General features: G+C 40.5%; 2 protein-coding genes across 3 annotated transcripts in view; both read left to right on the forward strand.

Moving 5' to 3' along the window:
- C1QA (complement C1q A chain) overlaps window positions 1–23,468 on the forward strand; it is a 383,888-nt gene that overhangs the window by 208,342 nt on the left and 152,078 nt on the right. The gene's annotated exons all lie outside the window — the stretch shown is intronic.
- The window catches only part of ZBTB40 (zinc finger and BTB domain containing 40), a 72,572-nt gene continuing 58,408 nt past the window's right edge, over window positions 9,305–23,468 (forward strand). For both annotated transcript variants that reach the window (XM_075994841.1, XM_075994845.1), the window contains exon 1: window positions 9,305–9,451. The gene's annotated coding sequence lies outside the window, so the exon portion shown is untranslated. The remainder of the gene's footprint in view (window positions 9,452–23,468) is intronic.

Below are 23,468 nucleotides of genomic sequence, written 5' to 3' on the forward strand. Positions count from 1 at the left end.
ATGATACAAGGGAAGACAGAGAAAGTAGAATTATTTTATTATTTCAAGGTACTACTTGTAAAGCAGCATAGTGTTATTTGAAAGTGGACTTGGGTTATTTGGAAATGTATGTTGCAAACTCTAGAGCAACCATTTTTAAAAAGGTTTTTTAAAAATGTATAACTACACTAAGAGAGAAAATGGCATGATATAAAATTCTCAACTAAAACACAAAAGGCAGAAAGTATAGAAGGAAAAATAGGAACAGAGAATAAGGCCAACATATACAAAATAGGAACAAATATGGTAGATATTAATTCAACTATTAATATATCAATAATGACTTTAAATGCCAATGGTCTAAATTAAAAGACAAATTTGTCAGAGCAGACCAAAAAACAAGACCCAACCATATGCTGTCTATGAGACATCCTCCCCCAAACCTTAAATGTAATAACACACATATATTCAAAGTAAAGGAATGAAGAATGATACACTATGCTAACACAAATCAAAAGAAAGCAGGAGCAGCTTTATTCATTTCAGATAGAGCAGATTTCAAAGCAAGGAAAGTTAGGACAGGTAAAAAGAGGCATTACATAATGATAAAAGGGTCAACACTCCAAGAAGACATAACAATGCTTAATCTGTATGTGCCTAACAACACAGCATCAAAATGCATGAGCCAAAAATTAATAGAACTGCAAGGAGAAATAGGTGAATCCACTATTATAGTGGGGGACTTCAATACCCTTCTGTCAGAAAACAACAGATCCAGCTGGCAGGAAAGCAGTAAGGACATAGTTGAAATCAACTACACCAGCAATGTAACTGGATATAATGGGCAGCCCTAGACTACTTCATCCAAAGACAGTACATGACATTCTTCTCAAGCTCACATAGAATAATCATCAAGGTGGACCACATCCTGAGCCATAAATACACCTTAACAAATTTTAAAAGAATAGCAACTGTACAATGGCTGCTCTTGGATCACAATGGAATTAAACTAGATATTAGTAACAGAAAGCTGGAAAATGTCAAAAAATCTCAGATATTAAACAACACATTTCCAAATAACATGAGTCAAAGAAGAAATCTTGAGAGAAATTTAAAACTATTTTGAACTAAATGAAATAAAAAACATAACTTATCAAATGTGTGAGAAACAGCAAAAGCAGTGCTTAGAAGGAAATTTACAGCACTGAATGCATACATTAGAAAAGAAGAATGATCTAAGATCAGTCATTTAAGTTTCTGCCTTAGAAAACTGATAAAGAAGACCAGATTAAATTCCAAGTAAGCAGAAGAAAAGAAATAAAAATTAGACCAGAAATCCATGAAATTGAAAACAGGAAATCAATAGAGAAAATTAATGAAACCAAAAGCTGATTCTTTGAGGAGAGGAATAAAATTAAGAAGCGTCTATCCAAGCTAACTAGAAAGAAAAAAAGAGAGGCCACAAATTACTAATATCAGAAATGCAAAAAGGAACATCACTACAGACCTCATAGACATTGAAGGATAATAAAGAAATGTTATAAACAGTTCTATACCAACAAATATGATAACTTCAATGAAACGATCAAATCCTTTGAATGACGCAATCTGCCAAAACTCACACAAGAAGAAATAGACTATCTGAATAAGCCTATATCTATTAAAGAAGTTGAATCAAGAATAACTTTCCCAAGGTAGAAGTAGCAAGTCCAGATGAATTCACTAATTCTATTAAACATTTAAGGAAGAAATTATATCAATTGTCTATCATCTCTTCCAGAAGATAGAAGAAGAGGAAATACTTCCTAACTCATTTTTTGAGGCTATTGTTACCCTAATACTAAAACCAAACAAAGACATTACAAGAAAAAAAACAACTACAGACCAATATATCTCATGAGCATAGATGTGAAAATACTCAAGAATATATTGGCAGATTGAATCCAACAATGTCTAAAAAGAATTACAAACCATGACCAAGTGACATTTATCCCAGGTATGCAAGGCTGGTTCAACATTCAAATACTAATTATTATAGTCCATCACATCAACAGACTAAAGAAGAAAAATCACATGATCATATCAATAGACGCAGAAAAAGCATTTGACAGAAATCCAAAATCCATTTATGATTTTCAAAAAACTTCTCAGCAAATTACATGCTAGAACCTAGAGGAGAACTTCTTCAACTTGATAAAGAACATCTACAAAATGTTCACAAACATTAACTCAAAATGCATCAGATCTAAATGTAAAATGCAAAACTATAAACTCATAGAAGATACCATAGGAGATGAGCCAAGCGTGGTGGCATGCACCTGTAGTCCCAGCTACTCAGGAAGCAAAAGCAGAAGGATCTCTTGAGCCCTGGACTTCAAGGCTGCAGTGAGCTATGGTCATGCCACTGCACTCCAGCCTGGGCAACACAGCAAGACTCCCTCTCCAAATAAATAAATTAATTAATTAAGAGAAAACCTATTTGATGTTGGGTATGACAATGATTTTTTTTAGATAGAACACCAAAGCCACAATACAGGAAAGAAATAATTGATAAGCTGAACCTCATTAAAATTAAAGAATGTGAAGGTAGTGAGTTATCGCAATTGATTGTTCACAGTTCGAACTTGTTCTACTCTTTACTCCCTTCTCACTGCTACACTTGACTAGTCTTTATTTAAAAATTTTGCTGTGCAAAAGACAATGAGGTGACAAGCCACAAACTAGAAGAAAATATTTGCAAAAGACACGTCTGATAGAGGACTATTACCCAAAATATATGAAAAACTCTTAAAACTCAACAATAAGAAAAATGGGTTAAAGACTTGTCCAGACAGCTCACCAAAGAAGATATACAGATGGCAAGTAAGCATATGAAAAGACATTATAGGCCGGGCGCGGTGGCTCACGCCTGTAATCCTAGCACTCTGGGAGGCCGAGGTGGGCGGATTGCTCAAGGTCAGGAGTTTGAAACCAGCCTGAGCAAGAGCGAGACCCCATCTCTACTATAAAAATAGAAAGAAATTAATTGGCCAACTAATATATATAGAAAAATTTAGCCGGGCATGGTGGCTCATGCCTGTAGTCCCAGCTACTTGGGAGGCTGAGGCAGTAGGATCGCTTGAGCCCAGGAGTTTGAGGTTGCTGTGAGCTAGGCTGACTCCACGGCACTCACTCTAGCCTGGGCAACAAAGCGAGACTCTGTCTCAAAAAAAAAAAAAAAGACATTATACACAATATGTCTTCAGGGAATTGCAAATTATAACAACAACGAGATACCACTACAGATCTATTAGAATTGCCAAAATAAAAAACACTGGCAACACTAAATGCTGGCGAGGATGTGGAGAAACGGGAACTCCCTAAAAGCTCATTGCAATGCAAAGTGGTACAGCCACTTTGGAAGATAGTTTGGCAGTTTCTCACAAAACTAAACACATCCTTACCATATGAGCCAGCAATCACACTCCTTGGTATTTACCCAAAGGAACTGCAGACTGATATCCACCTAAAACCCTGCACATGTTTATAGCAGCTTTATTTATAATTGACAAAATTTGAAAGCCAAGAAGTAGTGAATGGATGAATAAACTGTGGTACATCCGGACAATGGAATATTGCTCAGTGCTAAAAAGGTAGGAGCTATCAAGCCACGAAAAGAAGTGGAGAAAACTCAGATGCACATGACTAAGTGAAAGAAGCCAACCTGAAAAGGCTAGATGCTGTTTGGTTCCAGTGACATAACAGTGCCTTTAAAAGGCAAAACTACAGGCAGTAAAAAGATCAGGGATTGCCAGGCATTAGTGGGGAGGGACGATTTTTAGGGCGTGAAACTATTCTGTATGATACTATAATGGTGGATACATGTCATTATATATTTGTCAAAACCCATAGAAAGTACAACACCAAGAGTGAACCCTAGTATAAACTATGGACTTTGGGTGATGATAATGTGTCAGTGCAGGTCCACTGATTGTAAGAAATGTACCACTGTGGTGCAGGTGTTGATGGTAGGGGCAGTCTATGCGTGTGGGTGGGTAGGGGGCAAAAATCTCTATCTTCCACTCAATTTTGCTGTGAACCTAAAATTGCTCTAAAAACTAAAGTCTACTAAAAATGTTCTAGGTCTTGATGTGGTAGTGGTTACACAGGTGTATATATTTGCCCAGATTCCACTTTTAATGAGTACATTTTTGTATGTAAATTATGCCTTATAGAAGTGGATTCTAAAGGAAATGACAAATCACGCAGACTTGCTGTTTGCAGAGCACAGTAAAGGATATCAACAGAGACTGCAGGAGGGGGTATGACAGTAATTGAGAGGTAAAGATCATTTATACTTTGGCTACTTTGGCCAAGGAGATGAACAGCATATATCAGAGGTAAAATCAACAAGACTTGGTGACTGGTTGAGGGTTAGAGAGAGGAGTGTCAAGGACAACTCCAGGTGTCCGACTTGAGCAAGAGGGTAGAGAATAGTGGGAGGGCCACCCTCTCAGAGCCCGAGGGGAGAAACAGGCTTGGCTGGAAAATCATCATGTCAGTTTTGGATCGGATGATTATGAAGGGCCCGTGAGCCATGAGCCATCTCGGTGGAGGTGGCAGTTCCACTGCTCTAAATGTGACAGTGCCTTTTGCCTGGGGCCAGCTGAGACAGGGGACTCCTAGGGTCAGGCCCACAGCGGTGCCACAGCCTCCTATTGGCTAGGCAGCCCCGCTGGGGAGAGAGAGGCAGCCTCCTTCCTCCTCCTCTTTTGTCATCCTGGAAGGATGAGCAGGCGGCTGACCTTTCTGAGTCATTCCGCAAATTCCAACAGCATCCTCATCGGAGACTCTCTGGTATCCGCTGGGCAAGATCTGAAGGCTGAGCTTCATTTGGGCTGGAGAAAAGGTAGTGAAATTCTAACACTTAGAAAGCGGAAAGGAGAATGCCAAGGCCCAGACACCTACTCTAACAAATAAAAAGCATATGTCGAGCCTCCAGCAAACTCCACTTCCACAAATAACACCACCGCCTTGGGGAACGGCAGAGACATTTGACCGGGCAGCAGCTGTGCACAGGGTGCTATTTAAAGGCTCAGCTTTGCAGCCCAAGGACTCTGGGCTCCGGATTTGATTGGGATGAGGGGAGAAGACAGCAAAGCTGAGCAAAGAACCAGCTTTGGGGAAAAACATCACCAGGTGGTTGGCTGCTGATGTGAACCCTGAATATGTTAAATGAGCTCATTTTAATAAAATTATGTCTATCCATCCCTCTTTGAGTAAATGAAATGTGCTAATTCATGGAAAACGCTTAGAATAGTGTCCAGCACAGAGTGCTTATTGGATGGAAGCTGTCATTATTGTCATTATCATCTCCCCATCTACCTATATGAATACGCCCAGACATGCGAGAAATTCTCATCTATAATGACACGTTACTGCTAAGTGGTAGGACAGGGTTTATAGATTCTGGTTTTACTCTCGTCTTTGTGTTTTTCCGTAATCCTCGAACTGTTTATAATAAACACATTTATTTTGTGAAAAACAAAAGTAATTACTATAGGTTGAAAAAGGTGCAGGCTCTGGAGTGAGACCACCTAGGTTTAAACCTAAACCCTAACTCAGCTGTTTTCCAGCTGTGTTTCTTTGGGCAAATTATTTACTCTCCCTGAGTCTGTTTCCTCTAATATAAAATGGGGTAAAAATGTTGCCCACTTCACTGAGTGGTTATGAGAATTAAAGGAGATAATTTAGGTAAAGAGCTTGGCTCGGTACCTGGCAGAGAGTAAGTGAGACAAATGATGATTGTTCATATTAGCAGTAGGAATGGTGGCGGCTGTTGTGTCTTACTGTGGTAGGGAACTTGTCCTACTGGCCTCAGTGTTCTTGGCACACAGAAGTCACTCTGAAATCAGTTGGTAGTTCAGCTGGAGCCACCTCAAGCACCTTACATGGGGCAGCGGCCTGGGAACATTCTCTGCCAAGGTAGAAAAATGTTGCAAAGTTCTCAAGTACATTCTCCCTCAAGGTCAAGGTCAAGGTCGGGTCTCTTTGTTGATTAGGAAGCACAAGTTATTTTTCCAAGACTGTTGAGGCTCTATGGAGAGGGAAGGCCCTTAGAAGGTCTAGATTGGGTCCAGCCATTGTCTTCTTATTTTTCCATATGATGGCCAGCAAGAAGCCAGGGCCAATTCTCTCCATGCCCCTATGCAAGTCCTCCCCACAGGAATTTCTAATAATGCAAAATCTCAAGTAAATGATTACGGAAAAACTGCAGCCATTGACCCATAGACTGTGTGTGTGTGTCGGTCAGCGGGAGCAGTGTTGAGATGTGGCATTCATTTTATGTCTAAATCCTTCTGAAGGAAAGATTCCTTCCCATATTCTCTAAATGCTCTATAATAAATATACATTCCTTTTAAAATAAGAAAACAACACTTTTAAAAAATCCTCTTCTTTGTAATCATGGTCCCAAGAATTCAGTGTACTTGGTGGCCACTTGTGTCATGCTCTCTCCTCTTAGTCCCCATTGGATGCAGTTTTGTTAAGTGGAATGGTGGTGGTGGGGCGTGACAGGGCGATAGATTGTGCCTCAAAACTTATTCCTGGCCAGGTGCAGTGGCTCACACCTGTAATCCCAGCACTTTGGGAAGCCAAGGTGGGAGGACTGCTTGAGGCCAGGAGTTTGAGACCAGCCTGGGCAACAGAGCAAGACCTTATCTCTATAAAAAATAGAAAAAGTAGCCAGGCTTTGTGGCACACATCTGTAGTCCCAGCTACTGAGGAGGCTGAGGTGGGAGGATCACTTGAGCAGGAGAATTTGAGGTTGCAGTGAGCTAAGATGACGCCACTGTGTCATAGGGAACTGTCAGGCCTTGCTCAATAAGGAGACGTAAGGCCTCAACCAAGATTTCTGATAAAACAAAAAAAATAGCAGAGAAACTGGCCAAAACCAGCTAGAGCCCAGATGGCCACAAAAAACCACCTCAGGTTACCCTCACTGCTCATTATACCCTTCTTATAATGCATTCGCACACTAAAATAAACTCCCACCAGCACCATGACAGTTTGCAAATGCCATGGAAACTCCCAGAAGTTAACCTATATGGTTTAAAAAGGGGAAGAACCCTCAGTTCTGGGAACTCCTCACTCCCTTCCCAGAAATCTTATGAATAATCCTCCCTCCACTCCACATAAAATTACATAGAAGGTATAAAATAAGACCCGGGAAACTCACGAAATGCTACTCTCTGTTACTCTGAGAGATAGCCACTGCTCTGTCCATGGGACAGCCTCCCTCTTTTCCTTTTCTTACTTCAATAAACTTACTTTTGGCTTACTCTGTCAGCTTGCTCTTGAATTCTTTCCTATGCGAAACCAAGAACCCACTTGGCTTTTGGGTTGGACCCCAGTTTTGGGGTCCACTTTCCTGTGTCAACTGCGCTCTAGTCCCAACAAGAGCAAGACTGTGTCTCAAAAACAAACGAACAAACCAAAAAAACTTATTCCTATTGTTGGAGACTCTTGAGCCTGAAGCTATCCACACAAACATACAGCACACCGCCAATGCCACTGTTTATTAAAAGTCTATTTATTTGCTAAGTATTTCTAGAGCACTTACTATTGTTAGGGACCGACCTTCCACAGCCCCACCGGACAGAAAAGCAGAGACATCGAGGATGCAATCACGCAAGAGGAGGTTTATTTTCTGGCTAGCCAGGGTCCAAGCCCCAGAGCACCAACGCAGTGGCCACTCTCGCAGGCAAGGACCCCGACCGGAACAACGGCATGCCTTTTATCCCCATGGTGCACAAGCTGCGCACAAGCTGACTACGCATGGATCATGCGTTGACCTTTAAAATGATTGGTTGCCCACTATTGCCTTTTGAAATAATTGGCGGGTTGGTTGCCCTCTATTGCCTGATGGGCCAGTTGCCCGTGCTTTAATGACCTCATCCCATAATTCCCCTTACAGCGGTGCAGCAAGCAAGCAATGACCAGAAGCAAAGGTTTGCGGTTAGCTCATTGCCCCACCCAAGTAAATTCCAGACAATTGGAAGAATTCCTCTGCCCTTCCTCTGTCCTACAAATTCCTCTGCCCTACACTATGTGCCAAGCACGATTATTCTAGGTGTGTGTTTGCTCAATCTGGCACCCCTCCATTTGGGGATCCCACTAAAGGAGAATGTGGGGATGGTGGAAATCAGTGGTTGGGAGACACAACAGCTGTACGGTTGGCTCCGGAGACCACAAAAGTGACGGAATGTCAGTTATAGTAAATTTCACGCTGAATGTGACAGAGATATGTTGGAGTGATGGTGCAAGTGACTAATTGGGCAGTACCAAGGACAACTGTGTACCCTGTAGGGGCCTGTTAAATATTGGCTAAACGCTGTGGCAAGTGAAAGTAGCTAAGTGACAATGACAGTGAAAACAACTGAAAGCTGGGCACACTGAGTACTATATTGAACAGAACTGTTTGAAGTTGCATCTCAGTGACAGTAAATATGATCGCTCAGGTGACAGCCACAATGCGAGTGGCAGTTCTGCCCAGCAGGTCCAAGTTGTGATTGAAAACAGTGATGGAGTCAGTCTGAAAGTGACAGCTCTCAGAACGACTGAATACTGACACTGTGGACGCAACAGCAATACCACGGAGGGAGCTCAGCACTGCAGGCAAAGACGACGGGATCTGCGCGCGCCAGTGACAGGGCTGCGTGTCACTGCTAGGGCCACTGTGTCCAGTGGGCCAGCGCCGCTGTTAACTTCCTTTGACACTCTTGAATCTGATTTAAACGTTTGACTATGAGGTGGCAAGAGGACGCTTCGCACCGAACACTTAGCGAGTGACGGAGTGTGTGAGGCGGGAAAGGGGCAAACGACCAGCTATGAACACGTTTCCCCTAACCCCCTAAAAGCTAGACCTGGGAGGTGGGTGAGGCGGGACCAAACTGCCTCCAGGACGCCGTGATTGGTTGACACTCAGCCTGTTAGCCTATCACGTCCGACCGGCGCCAAGCCTCTCCACCAATGAGGGTGCGTCTGGGGTCGCGGCTAAGGTCACAGCTCCGCCTTGCACGTGAACGTGTTGTTTTGGAAAAATGAAAAGAAACCCTTTCTGTTGGCTTCTCTGCCATTCTTTAAAACAAGATCCTAGTCTTAGAGGTGCTCCAGCGAGGGGCGGTGAAGCCCCGCTAGAACTTTCCTTAGGAAGGGCGGGAACGGAGGGAGCAGCCGGCTCGCCCCATGCCCCGGGCACCGGCGGAGCGCGCGCGCGTGACGCAGGCCCCGCCCCGGCACGTGACTGGCGCGCGGGGAAGGCCGGGCCGCCCCTCCCGCTCCTACCCTTCTGCGCCGGCCTCAAAATGGCCGCCTTCTGGCGTCTCCGGCGCTGTTGAATGGCGAAAGCTTTATTGTTCCCTTCGGGCAGGAGTGTTCGTGTCCTCTATGGCGCTGTCAATAAAGAACGGCAGTTTGAATCGGTGCTGAACAGGTAACCATAGAAACGGGGCTGGGACTCAGCGTGGAGACCCTTTTTGCAGCCGAGGCCCGGGGACTCCCGAAACGAGGGGTGTACACAGACCCTTCCGCGTGGCGAACTCCGCGGGGCTCGCCCCAGTCACGGCCGCCTCACTTCACCCCGGGACGTGGCCCCCAGGGTGGGTCCGCATCTCGAGTGCAAGCTGCGCTGCGGTCTCCCGAGGGGAGGGGAGAGGCCGCGGGGACCCGATCGGGGCGCTGGGCCCGGCCTGGGGCCCGCCGTCGCCCTGCCCGTCCCCTCGGCCCGACCGGAGGCCTCTTCTCGCAGTCTCGCTCCCTCCTCCCTTCAGGTCCCTACACCGGGCGTAGGCAAACTGCGGCCTGGGGCCTAATCCATCACCCTCTTCTCTCTCTCCCTCCCGGTGTTCGTTTGTTCGTTTGCTCGGAGCTAAAAATGGTTTTTACATTTTTAAGTGGTTGGAGGGGGGGAGAGTATTTCTTATAATTTGCAAAGATTATATGAAATCAAATTTCAGTGTCCATAAAGGAAGATTTATTGGAACTCAGTCACGTTCATCGTTGATGAATCGTCTACGGCTGCTTTCCTGCCAAGAGGGCAGAGTTGAGTGGTTGCGCAGCTATTGCGTGGCATTGATCGACTGGCTCACAAAGCCAAATATATTTCTGTCTGGCGTATTACAGAGAAAGCGTGCTGAACAGTGCCCTAGACACAAGTAGATTGGGGCAGTGTTGTCCTGAAGCGATTCCTCTTATCCCTTCTTCCAGCATGGAAAACGAGTTGAAGCTGCCTCATGTACCTTAGAGCTCTTTAGTTGACAAAACATTCTGGCTTACATTGCCCTTTCTGGTCTTAGTGCCTATTCAAAGTAGGAGTTGTAGCAATGATACCATCCGTCTAGCATCTACAATAAGCCAGGTGCTTTATTTATACTTATATATAGCGTTGTTGTGCTTTATGACAACGCCTTATTAGTAAATATGATATTTCCATTTTACAAAAGAAGCCGGTTCCGAACCATGAAGCTATTTAAGGGTGTGCTGGGTTATAGAGCTGGCAAGTTGGGCCTGTCTCTGGGAGTCCCCCTGCATGTTGGCCCTGGTCAAACTGCTTTCAAGTCTTTTAGGTTCTTCCCTGGAGTTGTAGCCAGATCTTTGTATGGTTTATGGAGATTTTAATTACAATCTCAAAGTGAAATTTTTCTTGGCTTGGCTAAATGATCAAACTTCTGCCCTCCACCCCGTTTCTAATGTAGACACCTTTAGCTGTAGTTCTATAGCTGTAGTTCCCAAAGCTAGCTATTCTTTTTTTTTTTTTTTAAGAGACAGGGTCTCACTCTGTTGCCCAGATTGGAGTGCAATAGCATCATCATGATCATTGCAACCTCATGACTCCTGGACTCAAGCAATCCTCCTACCCCAGTCTCCCAAGTAGCTGGGACTGTTGGTACATGCCACCATGCCCGGCTAGTTTTTTAATTTTTTGTAGAAACAGGATCTTGCTATGTTGTCTAGATTGGTCTTGAACTCCTGGCCTCAAATGTAGATTACTGGAAATATAGTGGTAAACAAGACCAACATGATCGTGCCCTTCCATGGAATTTAAATCCTTTAGGGTCCTTGAACAGATGGTATACAGGTATACAAAGATAATTTCAAATACAGCTGTCAAAGCATCATAATAATAAAATTAATAGTTAATATTTATTGAGTGATTCCTTTGTGCCAGGTACTTCATTCAGTGCTTTACTTACATGGACTGTCATTTAATCCTCACACCAACACTATGACATAGGTAGTATTAATAGTCCCATTTTACAGATGTGGAAACTGGGGCTTACAGAGGAAAGATGTCGAAGGTTACATAGCTAATGCATAAGGGGGTTGGGAGCTGCAGCTAAACTGATCACACTTACCATGCTATATTGTTCTACCACCCTGTGTTGTTCTATCAGTTTATTTTCTTTCCTACTAGCTTAGTAGGTTCTCAGGGACAGAGGCCACACCTTCCATGCTGTGTCCTCGGCTGATAGCCGGTGCCTACAATCTGGTATTTCCAGGTAAATATATTAAATAAACAAATCCATGTCATTCATTGAGCAAATATTTGAGGGCCTCCTATGTACCCAGCACCATTGTGCTAGGTAGGCCCTGTGATTACCAGGGTGAGCAAGATGAACCTGGGGCTCTCTGTTCTGGAAGCTAAAACCTAGTGTCAAGACAATAGAGAAATGGGAAAGGGGAGAGAGGCTGGGAGGAAGAGGTTTTAAGCAGGTTAAGAAACCCTAAGTTGGGCAAGAACTTGAGGTGTTGGAGAACTCAGAGAAGGGAGTGATTATGCTGTGTTTAACTCCTGTGCACAGTCCCTGGCCCTGAACCCAGCTTTGCTACTGATAGAGCTACATGCCCATGGGCAAGTTACAAATTAGTTGTACAGTCTGTAAAATGTGGATCACGGCACCCCCTCCTCAGACAGAAGGTCCTTGTACAGATTAAATAAGAGAAAATGTATTAATAGTTTTGGTGTTGTTTTTTGTTGCACATGTTGCTGAATTCCAATTAAAGAAAACTAACCAAATTTAGCCCCAAATGGAAACTTATTTAAAGTGCTAAATAATAGCAAAAATCCAGGAGTATTATATTACAGACAAAATGGGGTGGGGGGAGGTTCTGTCTTGGGGGGATGAGGGCAGATCTTGTTTTTTCTTACTGTTTATGTTTAGAAAGGAACTTTTTCCAGATGGGATTTAATTATTTTAAACCAAATTATACAACTGTCTATGCAGAGCATTTTTCAGCATTTTAGTGTTTTAAGCTTGAAACCATTTGTGTTCCTCTGATGAAGGTATGTATATTTTCTTAAAGCATGCTAAGAAAATGTTAGACTTCTTCTAGTTGGTGGTAATTTTAAAATTTGTTTGCAAATGATTTCAGGTTTTCTCTAAAAAATTTTCGAAATTATGTTGTGTACTTAACAGAGTATTGAATGCTTTGATGCAAGTGGCAGACTTTTTGAATAGGTAAAAATAGGACAATGTTTGGGCTGATGAACATGAAAAATTAGAGGCAGTAATAAATCAAGGGAACTCTATAAGAACAGCAATGCTAAGTTTTGCTTTAAACTATGTCCAGTAACCATATCACTCTTGTCATCAGAGGATATAATCCAACCCAGCAATGGAGCAAGGAACTGGGCAGAGAGTGGCATGTTAATGCAATGTTAAACAACAAGCCCTGAATTAAATTGCTATTTTAGGTTTGGGTGGGACCTTTGCATCTAAAGTATTGCAGTTCTACTGTGTGATTTGGGTCTGCTGGGTTCCAGTAACGAGGAGGTGGCAACATTAGCTTTGAAGGATACTATGAAACTGCAGGAAGAGCCAGGGCATACCAATTTGTTTTTCAATCTATTTTATTTCAGTTCAAAGCGTCATTGCAGACAGGCAGCCCAGGAAAACGAGCTACAGTTTGGCAGTACTCAACTGCTTTTAGAGATTGAGGAAGACTGAGTATAACCCAAGTGTGGCTTGTTTTCTTGGACTATCTGTCTGCAATGATGCCTTGAACTGAAATAAAATAGATTGAAAAACAAATTGGTATGCCCTGTTGCCTCATACTGAGTATTTACATTACCTTCTGGAGTACTGCTTGTACCAGCACCAGGGGGGAAGGCAGTGACCCCTCAGCCTCTTTCAACTGTTCAACAGAGTGAGCTCTTTGATTTTCACTCGGAAATTGAATTGGGATATGTGGTTTTCTGGATCTCCAATAGCCTGCCTTCTAAAGTCATCATCTTGATACTGTGGAGAAAGCAAGCTACTAACCACATAGAGGCAAGAATTAAATATTAAGGGCATTTAAATTCAGAAATGAGTTTGTCACTTTCTTTAAGTCATGCAGAGGGTGCAGTATTTCATTTGCAGAGAGTGTGCACTTTTGAGACCCTGGAATCCCTCAAGGGAGAAAAGGGTAAGGAAAGAAAGCTAGCTTTCTTTACATTTCCCTAATGTTATTTAACTCCAAATCCTTGACATGATGATGCCAAGTATTTCTTTTCCTTACGTAAAGTAAATGCATTATAGCTGATGCACATAAATCAGAGATTTTTAATCTTGGGGTAAATGGTTGAATTGTAAGGGACCCATGAATGCTTTGAAGTTGCCTGCAAATTTGTTGTGAATGTCATTTTTCCTGGGAGAGAGCCCATTGCTTTAATCAGATCTCAGAGGGGCCCTTGACCCCTTAAAAGGTACAGAGCCAACAATGAAATGTTGCCTGTAACGTCACCTAACTGGTCATGACGAGAATCCCTGCAGAACGGTTACTTTTCACTCCTCTGAGCCTTAACCTCAAAGTTTTGAAAGTGCCTTCTTCAGGCTTTGATTCATGTCTAAAGTGGTCAAGCATAATTAAATGTTTGTATAGTACAGATATCTACACAGTGAAGTGCTTCATAAATGCTTTAGAGATGGTTGGTTGTCATTACTTTACATGGCACTGGTAAGATGTGGACCTATTGTCTTGGGAAACTTGTTAGTGGATACCATACTTGTTTCTGCTGACAGGCGAAAGAAAGAGGTAGTGGAAGCCTAGTACTTTGTTTCTAGGTATCAGCTTCTTACAGATGGAGTCATTTCCTCAGATTTAGGAAAGTTGGGTTAAAAGGGAAAGAAGAGAAGGAAGGGGATAGACTCAAGGAAGAAGAAGGGTAAAGAAAGATAGGTTGTCTCCCTGCATTTGTCCAAGAGAGTCTACTATATATCTGTGGAAGGAAAGAGCTTCTATTTTGAGACAAAACTTATCTCAGAACTTAACTAATACTAGGGCCTCTGAAAAAGCCAATTCATAGATACAGTTTTCTATTCTATTAATACCCAAAGGGAAATAAAAGGAAGGAAATATCTTTATATTAGTATATTTTGTATAAGTGGGACCTCAATAGAAAACTGGTATAGGCCAGAGTTTAGCCCATATAGTGTTTAAAAATTAGTTGATTATAGGCTGGATGCAGTGGCTCACACCTGTAATCCTAGCACTCTGAGAGGCCAAGGCAGGAGGATTGCTTGAGGTCAGGAGTTCAAGACCAGTCTGAACAAGAGCAAGACCCGTCTCTACTAAAAATAGAAAAAATTAGCCAGGCATGATGGCACATGTCTGTAGTCCCAGCTACTCAGGAGGCTGAGGATTTTGAGGTTGCTGTGACCTAGGCTGACACCATGGTACTCTAGTCCCAGCAATCAAAAAACAAAAACAAAAAACTTACATTTAAACATTAGAGATTTTATATCTGTCTGACCTGTGGAGGCATTTGGTGAGTGACCTCTGCTGTCGGCACTAGAGTCTGGGTCTGGGACAGAACCAAACAGTAGAGGATACTTTATGAAGGAAAAGGCCCAAGAAGGATGAGGGAGATTAGAAACAAAGGATTGTATGTTTAAATAATAGCTTTTGAGGCTCCAAATATTATTTGAGTAGTGGTTTTTAAAAAATATAACAAAAAAAGTGAACAGTATATGATTCTATTTCTGACTTTGAGAAAATATTGCAAGGAGTAATCTAACTCTCTAATTTCCTCCTGTTTCTCAGCTTTCTAGGACTACAGCCTGACCCTTGGGTCTTCCTTTTCAAATCCTTTAGCTCCTTGTCTCCACTAGCTCCAGAAGATAGTCCTAGGGGCTTTGACAGCAGTGAACTTACCATGTTTCTTCCATCTGGTCCTTCTCAGTTCCTAGTCTCAGTGGATGGTACCACAAGGTTGCCAAAGGCAGAGACCTGGGAGTGGTCCCATGTTCTTCTCTTTCTTTCATCACATATTTAGTTAGGTTGGAGCCTGTTGAATTCTCCTCTCCCTTCTCTTCCTTTGGCTAAAGCTACCATGATCTCTTGTCCTAGATGATGAAATAGCCTTCTAGCTGTTCAGCGGCTTTCAGTTTTATTTCTCTCCAATCTGTTTGTTACGCTATTGCCAGTGATCTTTATAAAGCACAAATCTGAACATGTCATTCCCTTGCCTAAAACTCCTGGATGGCTCTCCTGCCCTCAGGGTGGTCTGATTCCTTGGATTGGCATGTGCCACACTTCAACTCTGGCCATGCCTGTCTCAGGCCTCATCTCTGAGCATTCCCCTCTTGCCTTCTGCTTGAGCACCAATTGAAAACACTCGGTGGGCCACAGATCTTCATCCTTAATGGGCCACATTCTGAGACTTCAGAACTGTTCCCTCTCCCTGGATTTCCCTGGCTGTTGTTACCAGCCAGGCCAGTAGCAATGCCATTATCTACACTGACCATTATATATTACTGAATGCTGTTTTAGTTTTCTATGTTATTCCCTTTGTCCTTAGAATATATGTTACTTGAGATGTATCATCACCTCTGTCTTAAAGTCATTTGATGTAATTATTTTCTCTGTAGTTATACTATCAACTTGATAAACAGGCTCATTTGTTTGAAACTTTAAAGATTACTATTAGAAATCTAATTTTATTTTTTAAGTATGTAAACCATTTGCATGGTACCAAAATGAAAAAGGTACACTCATAGAAGTTTCTATTTCATACCAGACCCCTTTTCTCTGTTTCTCCTGTGTCTTGCTACCAAAGTATGCTCTCAAAGTTCTGGGGTTTTGCCAATCTGTCAGGTAAGAAATATTTCAGTATAGTTTAAATTTGTTTTCTCTTTTCATGAGATAAAGGATATCTGCCCATGTCTGTGGTATAAGTTGCAAAATTATTTTTCCAGTTTATTCTTGACTTTGCATATGTCATTTTTTTTTTTGCTATACAAAAGTTTTATATCTTTGTATAGTCATATTTATCAGTCCTACAGTGTATTGCTTTATATTTTGAGTCACAGGAAGCCAGCCCCACTTGCAATTTATGAGGAATCCATTCATGTTTTCTTTTAGTACATGCATGCTTTATGGTTTCATTTTTTTTTTTAAGACTCTGATCCATTTGGAATTTATCCTGGCATTTGATTGGAGGAAGAATCTGATTTTATCCTAATGGCTAGTCAGCTGTCTCAACATTACTTATTAAAAACTCTTTCCTCTCCTGATTTGAGATGCTGTCTTTATGGAATACTAAACTTTTATATGCACTTGGGTTTTTTACTGGAATTTCTATTTTGTTCCATTGGTTTGATTGTCAGTTCATGTGTCATTACAAAATCATCTGGATTTTACAGGCTTTATAATGTAACATCTAGACGGGTCAGTTTTTCATATTGCTCTCTTTTCACGGCTTTCCTGGCTCTTTTGCTTGTTTATTCTGGGATATGAACTTTTGTCTAGTTTTAGGAGGAGATAGCTTGATGGTATTTTTATTGGGATTGTGTAAAATTTATAAATTAGTTTAGGGAGAACTGACATCTTCATGATGTTGGCTCTTCCCATCCAAGATCATATCATGGTCTGTCTTTTCATTTGCTCAGGACTACTTTGGTCTTTTTTCAGGAGTGTTTTATGTTTTTTCTTATATAAACTCTTCATGCTTCTTTTTCAGTTTATTAGATCTTCATAAAAGAATAAATACTTCCTTTTAGAATTCTTCTAGAACTTCTCAGGTAAATTTTACACACTCCCATACTCAAAACTTTTTGCATATGGCCTCAGATGGTTCATAGATACCACTGCCTAAGCTCATCCTGTTATATTGTTTTCTAAAACCTCTCCTGTTGTCTGTCTTCCTCACTTATTCACTCTCACTACTTAGCACCTGTCCTGCATACAGTTGACAGTACTCATTTGTTGAGTGGACAGATGAAGTGGTAAGGGGAAAGTGAAAGTGGGGGAAGATGGAAGTGGGGGAAAGACCATATTTGGAAAAGTTGTCCTTGTTGTATTCCTAAGTCTGCAGTCATTACTTAGTTCATGCTATTTTGTTCTTCTTACCCGATCCCAGAACTTAAAACTTTTCATACTTTTATAATATTTCATATTGTTATATTTTATATTTCATGTCATGTTCGATAATAATTGTTACCATTTATTGAACATATATAAAGTAACAAGTCATGTAGTAGGTGTTTTATATAATTATTTCATGTTATCCTCACAGCAACTAAGGAATAGGTACTACTCCTGTTTAAAAATTATTGAGAAAATTTTCAAATATAAAATGAGAGTAGCCTTATAAGCTCCTATATACATGTTAACTTCAGCACCACGCTCTAACCAACTGAGCTAACCGGCCTCCCATTACATGTTAATTTCATTTTACACTTGAGAAAACAAGTTTTGAAAGGTTAAATGACTCAAGCTTACAAAGCTAAAGTCGGGTTGAAAACCCAATTCTTTATAGCTCCTTATTAAGATTGTTTTTTAACTTTTAAGCTCCAGCTGGCCAGAAGCAAGGGAGGCCATCAAGAGCTACTCTTCTAACTGCAGCCAGTATTATTTGTCTTCCCTTCTAATTCACATCTGAACACTTCCCTCACGTCTGCTTGCAAATAGTAAGCTCTCCTGTCCCTCTTTTTAGCTTCTTGTATGTGCTTTGCTCACTCTGTCTTCTCTTTCTTCCAGTTTTATTAGTACAGTCTGATGTTAGTTGATTTTCAAAGGCTTGCCACTGTTTTGAATACCCAGCTCCTAGCATGATGTCATGAATATAGTAGGAACTAACACATTTAAATTAAGTAACAGAGAAACTTGCTGCTGTTACTCATTCAGCCCATAGGTCTGGCATGGTACCGTAACTTTTGAATGTTACTCTGAAGACCTGGCAGTCATTAAATTTGACCACCCTAGACACAGCTGCTTGTTCAGCTGGCTCTCTGCTACCAGCTGCCCTCAGTTACAGTCAGGTTAAAACCAGAGGGAGACTTTCTAAGGTCAAAGTCCAAGACAGCAGAATAATTGGCCCCTAGAGTTCTGGGTCTTTTTTTTTTTCCTGGGCAGCAAAATGTTGAAGATGAAATTTTCCATGTCTTCCTTTGAACATTTTTGAGCAAATACTGTAGAATCCCACGGGCTCTTTCCTAAAGTTAAAGGCAGTAGAGAAGTTATCCTCTTTTGAATTTTTTTTTGTTGTTAGCTCCTTAAGTTAGCGCTCTTGTCATACTCCCTGGTGATGGATGAGGGAAAGATAGAGATGAAAATCATTCTCATTTCTTCGAAGACAAAAGAAAAAGCTCACAGCACTCAGAGGAGAGGAGCATGGAGTTCATCTGTGAAATGTACACAGAGGGTACTGGTGGCCGAGTGATCTGCGTAGTGTGACAGGACAGTGTTGCAGGAAGTTGGGGGTCTGTAGTCTCTTCAGCGCTCTGGTACTTAACTACAAAGATGTAAGAAAAGAAACATTTAAGCTGAAAGTGGTCTGTTCTTCCCAGCTGTGCCATAAGCTCCTTGAGAGCAGGGATTATGCTGAATTTCTTCTCCATGTAGTGCCAAATCTCAGTTAAGGGCTGAGCTCAGTGAAGATGTGCTGGATGGGCAGGCACATTGTGTTCAGTGATGAGGCTGGGAAACTGGGCTTTGGAGCCATGCTGTGGCCATGTGGGCTCCCACAGCCCTCAGCTGCCCTATTAGCTTCATGGCCTTGGACAAGGGGTAGGAGCGGTTGAGGAATGTGTGCATGATGGCTCACATAGCATGGAATAGGTAGGCTCTGCATCATTGTTACCTGCTCTTATTTGAAAACCACTTTATTTACTGTGAATCTTTGCAATGCCTCTGAAGAGAAAAGTTATCAAAAAAAAAAAAAATAGGAGAAAGACTCTAGAATTAAGAGCCTCACTGCTTTTTAAGTTGTCAGGCTTGGGCAGTAGCACTCAGTGGTAAAAGTTCCGGCTCTGGAGTCAGACAGCATGAGTTCATTTACCAACTCTGCCACTCACTGGCTTTGTGATTTGGGGCAAGCCATTTAATCTCTCTAGGCCTTCACTTCCTCAGTTGAAAGTTGGGTTAATAATAGTAACTATCTAACTGGCTGTGCAAAAATTATATAAGGCTACCAAAGTAAAGTACTTGACATACTGCCTGGGATATAATAAATGCTTGATAAGTTTTAGCTACTGTTGTTAACCTCCCAAACTGTGTCTTTCTTTTTCCCTTTTCTAAAATGTCTTCCTCTTTGCTTCCTACTTGAGTATATATCTAAGACATAAGGTTGGAGGAAGAGTCTCATTTTTGTCATTAGTGGACTGGAAGATTTTAAAACACTTCTTAAGGCCTTGGTTTCCGCATCTATGAAATGGCAGGCAATTTCAAAAGTTATTTGTATCTCTTAGTTTTCAATGAGTTTAAGGTTTTGTATAAAATCTCTCAGATTATAGCCCAGCATTCTTGTCATGAGATGTCTAACTCTCCTCACTTCCCCCTTTCTTAGCTGACTCCCATCTGGGACCAGCTGTATGAAACTAGCAATGTGGTTGTCTGTGAATTCTTTTCTTTTTTAAAAAAACTATGTAATATTTGAGGTATACAGAAGATACATATGTAACTTAAAGGTGATGAAGTGGAGTGATAAAAATTAATATTTTGTTAAGTGTATTTTTATACATCCTTTTCTGAAGGTGATAATAGCTAACATCTAACCAATGTTTACAGTGTTACAGAAACTATTCTGTGTGCTGACTCATTTACTTGTTATTAGTAATTAGCTTATTCTTACAATTAATGAGATAAACACTAATATCATCCCCATTTTACATATGAGGAAACTGAGACTCAAGAGAATGAAGCAATTTGCCTAAAGTCCTGCAGCTAATAAGGGAGACAGAGCTAGGATTCACACCCTGGGCCGTCTGTCTCTGGAGCCTGTGCTCCAGCCCCTTCACTGTTGAGCATGCAGCCTCTGGCATCATACCCTGGTGTGGTATTCTTCAGTTGCCAGAGCCCTTTAATTTTTACATTAGATGGGTATCTTTGAATTTGAAATTTGGTACTTTGCTAATGCATAATCCAGATTTATTTTCTGTTGAAGAACAGTGTATTATGATAATTAAGTTGATGAAAACTTAGAAATCATTCATGCTTTTAGGTCAGAGCAAAATGCCTTTCAGTACCAGTGACAAAGCCAAGGATCTTTTTAACACCTAAGAGGTTGGATTTGAAAGCATTGAAGTGGTGATTGCTTGTTGAGACTCTTGACTGCAGGACAGGAGAGTTGGCATTAAGAATAATGCAGTCACAATCCCTAGTCACTCATTAGATGATTGTGTTGCTCAGGAGATTTTGCAGTTTGGTCTGTACAGAGTGATCTTGGATGAACTACTGGATCAGAACAGCATGGCCTGGAAAGGCACCTAAATCTCTCAAAGCCTCCTTCTGTTATGATAGCTGTGAAAAATCACTTGTTCTGTGAATTAGTCAGAAGATAAGAGGACATAAGCAATTTGTTATGCTGAACATTTGATGTTTCACCTCGTATTTTATAGAATGCCTCAAAAGAAGAGTTTCATTAGAAATTGAGAGAATCTGGAAAAAGAAATTAGTTGAATAGACTGGTTATTATAGGCTCATCAAGAATCAGATGCTAGCTACCAGTTTTGAGATTTGGAAAAAAACCCTTTCTAGTGGTCCTTAATCTTCACCATGTCTCTGCCTCCTTGAGAATCTGTGAAGTGGTGGTGGTAGTGGTCGTGGTCATCATCATCATGGTCGTGGTCATGGTCATCATCACCATGGTGGTTAACAACTAATTATTCTATTGAGCACTTTCTATGTCCCTGGCATATACTGCCAGTGCTTTAGGTGAGTTAACTCATTTAGTCTTCTAGCAACCCAATGAGAGAAGTACTATCATCCTATTTTCAGGAAACTGAACCCCATATAGGTTAGATAATTTGCCCAAGATTATGTGGCTTGTACCTGGACATTCAAGATTCACACCCAGGTAGTCTGGCTCCAGCCCTCGCCTTTAACCACTAAGATACACTGCTGTTCATGAAGGCTGTGGGCCTTCTCCTCCACAAGGTATGGACAAGGTTGGACAACATTGCATGTACAGTAATTTAAAGAGCATCTGGACTCTTTCTCTCATACCCAGTCTATGGACTTGGGTTTAAATATCATCCTAGAATTTCTGTAAATTCATTTTGAGTAGATATTATGACTTATTTAACTGTGTTTGGTACATAGGAGCTAAATCAATGTTTAATGAATAATGGAATGTTGGAAATGACACTAGCATTGGAGCCAGATCTAGGTTTCTATTCTTTGATTTCCTGGTTATAAAAATAATGCCGGTTTACTACAGAAAGTTGTGAAAAGTATGAAGAAGAAGAAAATAAGTCCCCCATAATGATACCACTTAAGAATAACCACTCTTAGCATATTTTGGTATATTTTTTGTATTTTTTTCTTCCTCCTCCTCCTTCCTTATCTTCTATATTTTTTAATGTAAATGTGTATGTGCAAACACACATTTTTAAACCAAATTGGAATTATACATATATTCAGCTGCATGCTGGTCGTTTTCCTTTTAGAGTATTGAGAACATTTCCCCACATTATTAAAAATCTTCAAGTGCCTAATTAAAAAAAATGATTTAGATATACTGTAGATGACGTACAATTTACCATTTTAAAGTATACAATTCAAAAGTCTGTGTAATCATCACCACTTTCTAATTCCAGAACTTTTTTTTAATTACTCCAAAAAGACCCTACCCTATATCTGTTAGCAGTCACTCCCCATTTCCTCCTCCCCGAAGCCTCTGGCAAGCACTCATCTACTTTCTGTCTCTATGGATTTGCCTATTTGGGCCATAAATGGAATTATATACAGTAATATGTGGCCTTTTGTGTCTGTCTTTTTCTACTTAGCATAATGTTTTCAGTATTCATTCATGTTGTAGCATGTATGAGTACTTAATTCCTTTTTATGGCTGAATATTCCATTGTATGGATGTACAGCATTTTGTCCATTAGTTGATGGACATTTAGGTTTTCTTCCATTTTTTGGCTTTTATGTCTAATGAGCCAATGAACATTAGGTTCTATATAATTAACAATTATATAGATGAACCAATGAACATTACACGTTTTTGTGTGAATGTCTTTTCACTTCTCTTAGATGTATCTCTAGGAGTAAAATTGCTAGATCATATAGTATCTTTCTCTGTGTTTAACTTTTTGAAGAATTGCCAGACTGTTTTCCATAGTGGCTACACCATTTTACATTCCCACCAGCAATTCTATGAGGGTTTCAATTCCTCCATATCCTCAGCAACACTTGTATTTTCTATTTTTGTTTATTTATTATAGCCATCCTAGTGTATGTGAAATGATCCACATTTCCCTAATAATCAATATCTTTTCATGTGCTTATTGGCTGTTTTGTCTATTTTTGGAGAGCTATCAACTCAACTCTTTGCCCATTTTTTAATTGGCTTATTTGTTCTTTTATTGTTGAATTTTAAGAGTTCAAGATTCTATATTCTGGTATATAATATGGAAACTAGACTCTTGCCAGATATATGATTTGAAAATATTTGTTCCCATTTGTGGGTTGTCTTTTTACTTTCATAATAGTGCTCTTTGATATACAAGTGTTTAATAATTTAATGAAATACAGTTTATCTGTTTTTTGGTTACTTGTTCTTTTGATATTATATAGAACCTAATTTTAATAGTTGCATAATATTATATAATATGGCAGAATACCATATTTAAAAACCTCATACACTTAAATTTTCAGGGTATTTTGGTTTTTTTCACCATTAATACTCTTGCTCTGAATATAGTGTACATAAATATTTCATTGCATCTCTAATTTATTTCTGTATTGACAGATTCCTAGAAGCGAGTCTAAAGGGCATAAACATTGAAAAATTTTCTTTACTATCATGGATTTCTCATTTTTTATTTGTCTATAATTATGCAACTGATATATAAACTAATTCTGGTAAAACATTCAAACAGTACAAATAAAGCATACCTCTCCCTACCCCCTCAAATTCTCATGTCTCTCCAAGGCCATTTTTATAGCTTTAGATGAGCTCTAGATTACTTCTAGATTATTTGCCAGATTACTTCCTTGAAAGGTTTTACCCATTTATATTTCCA

Source organism: Microcebus murinus, chromosome 2, assembly GCF_040939455.1.
Source record: "Microcebus murinus isolate Inina chromosome 2, M.murinus_Inina_mat1.0, whole genome shotgun sequence".
NCBI lineage: Eukaryota > Metazoa > Chordata > Mammalia > Primates > Cheirogaleidae > Microcebus > Microcebus murinus.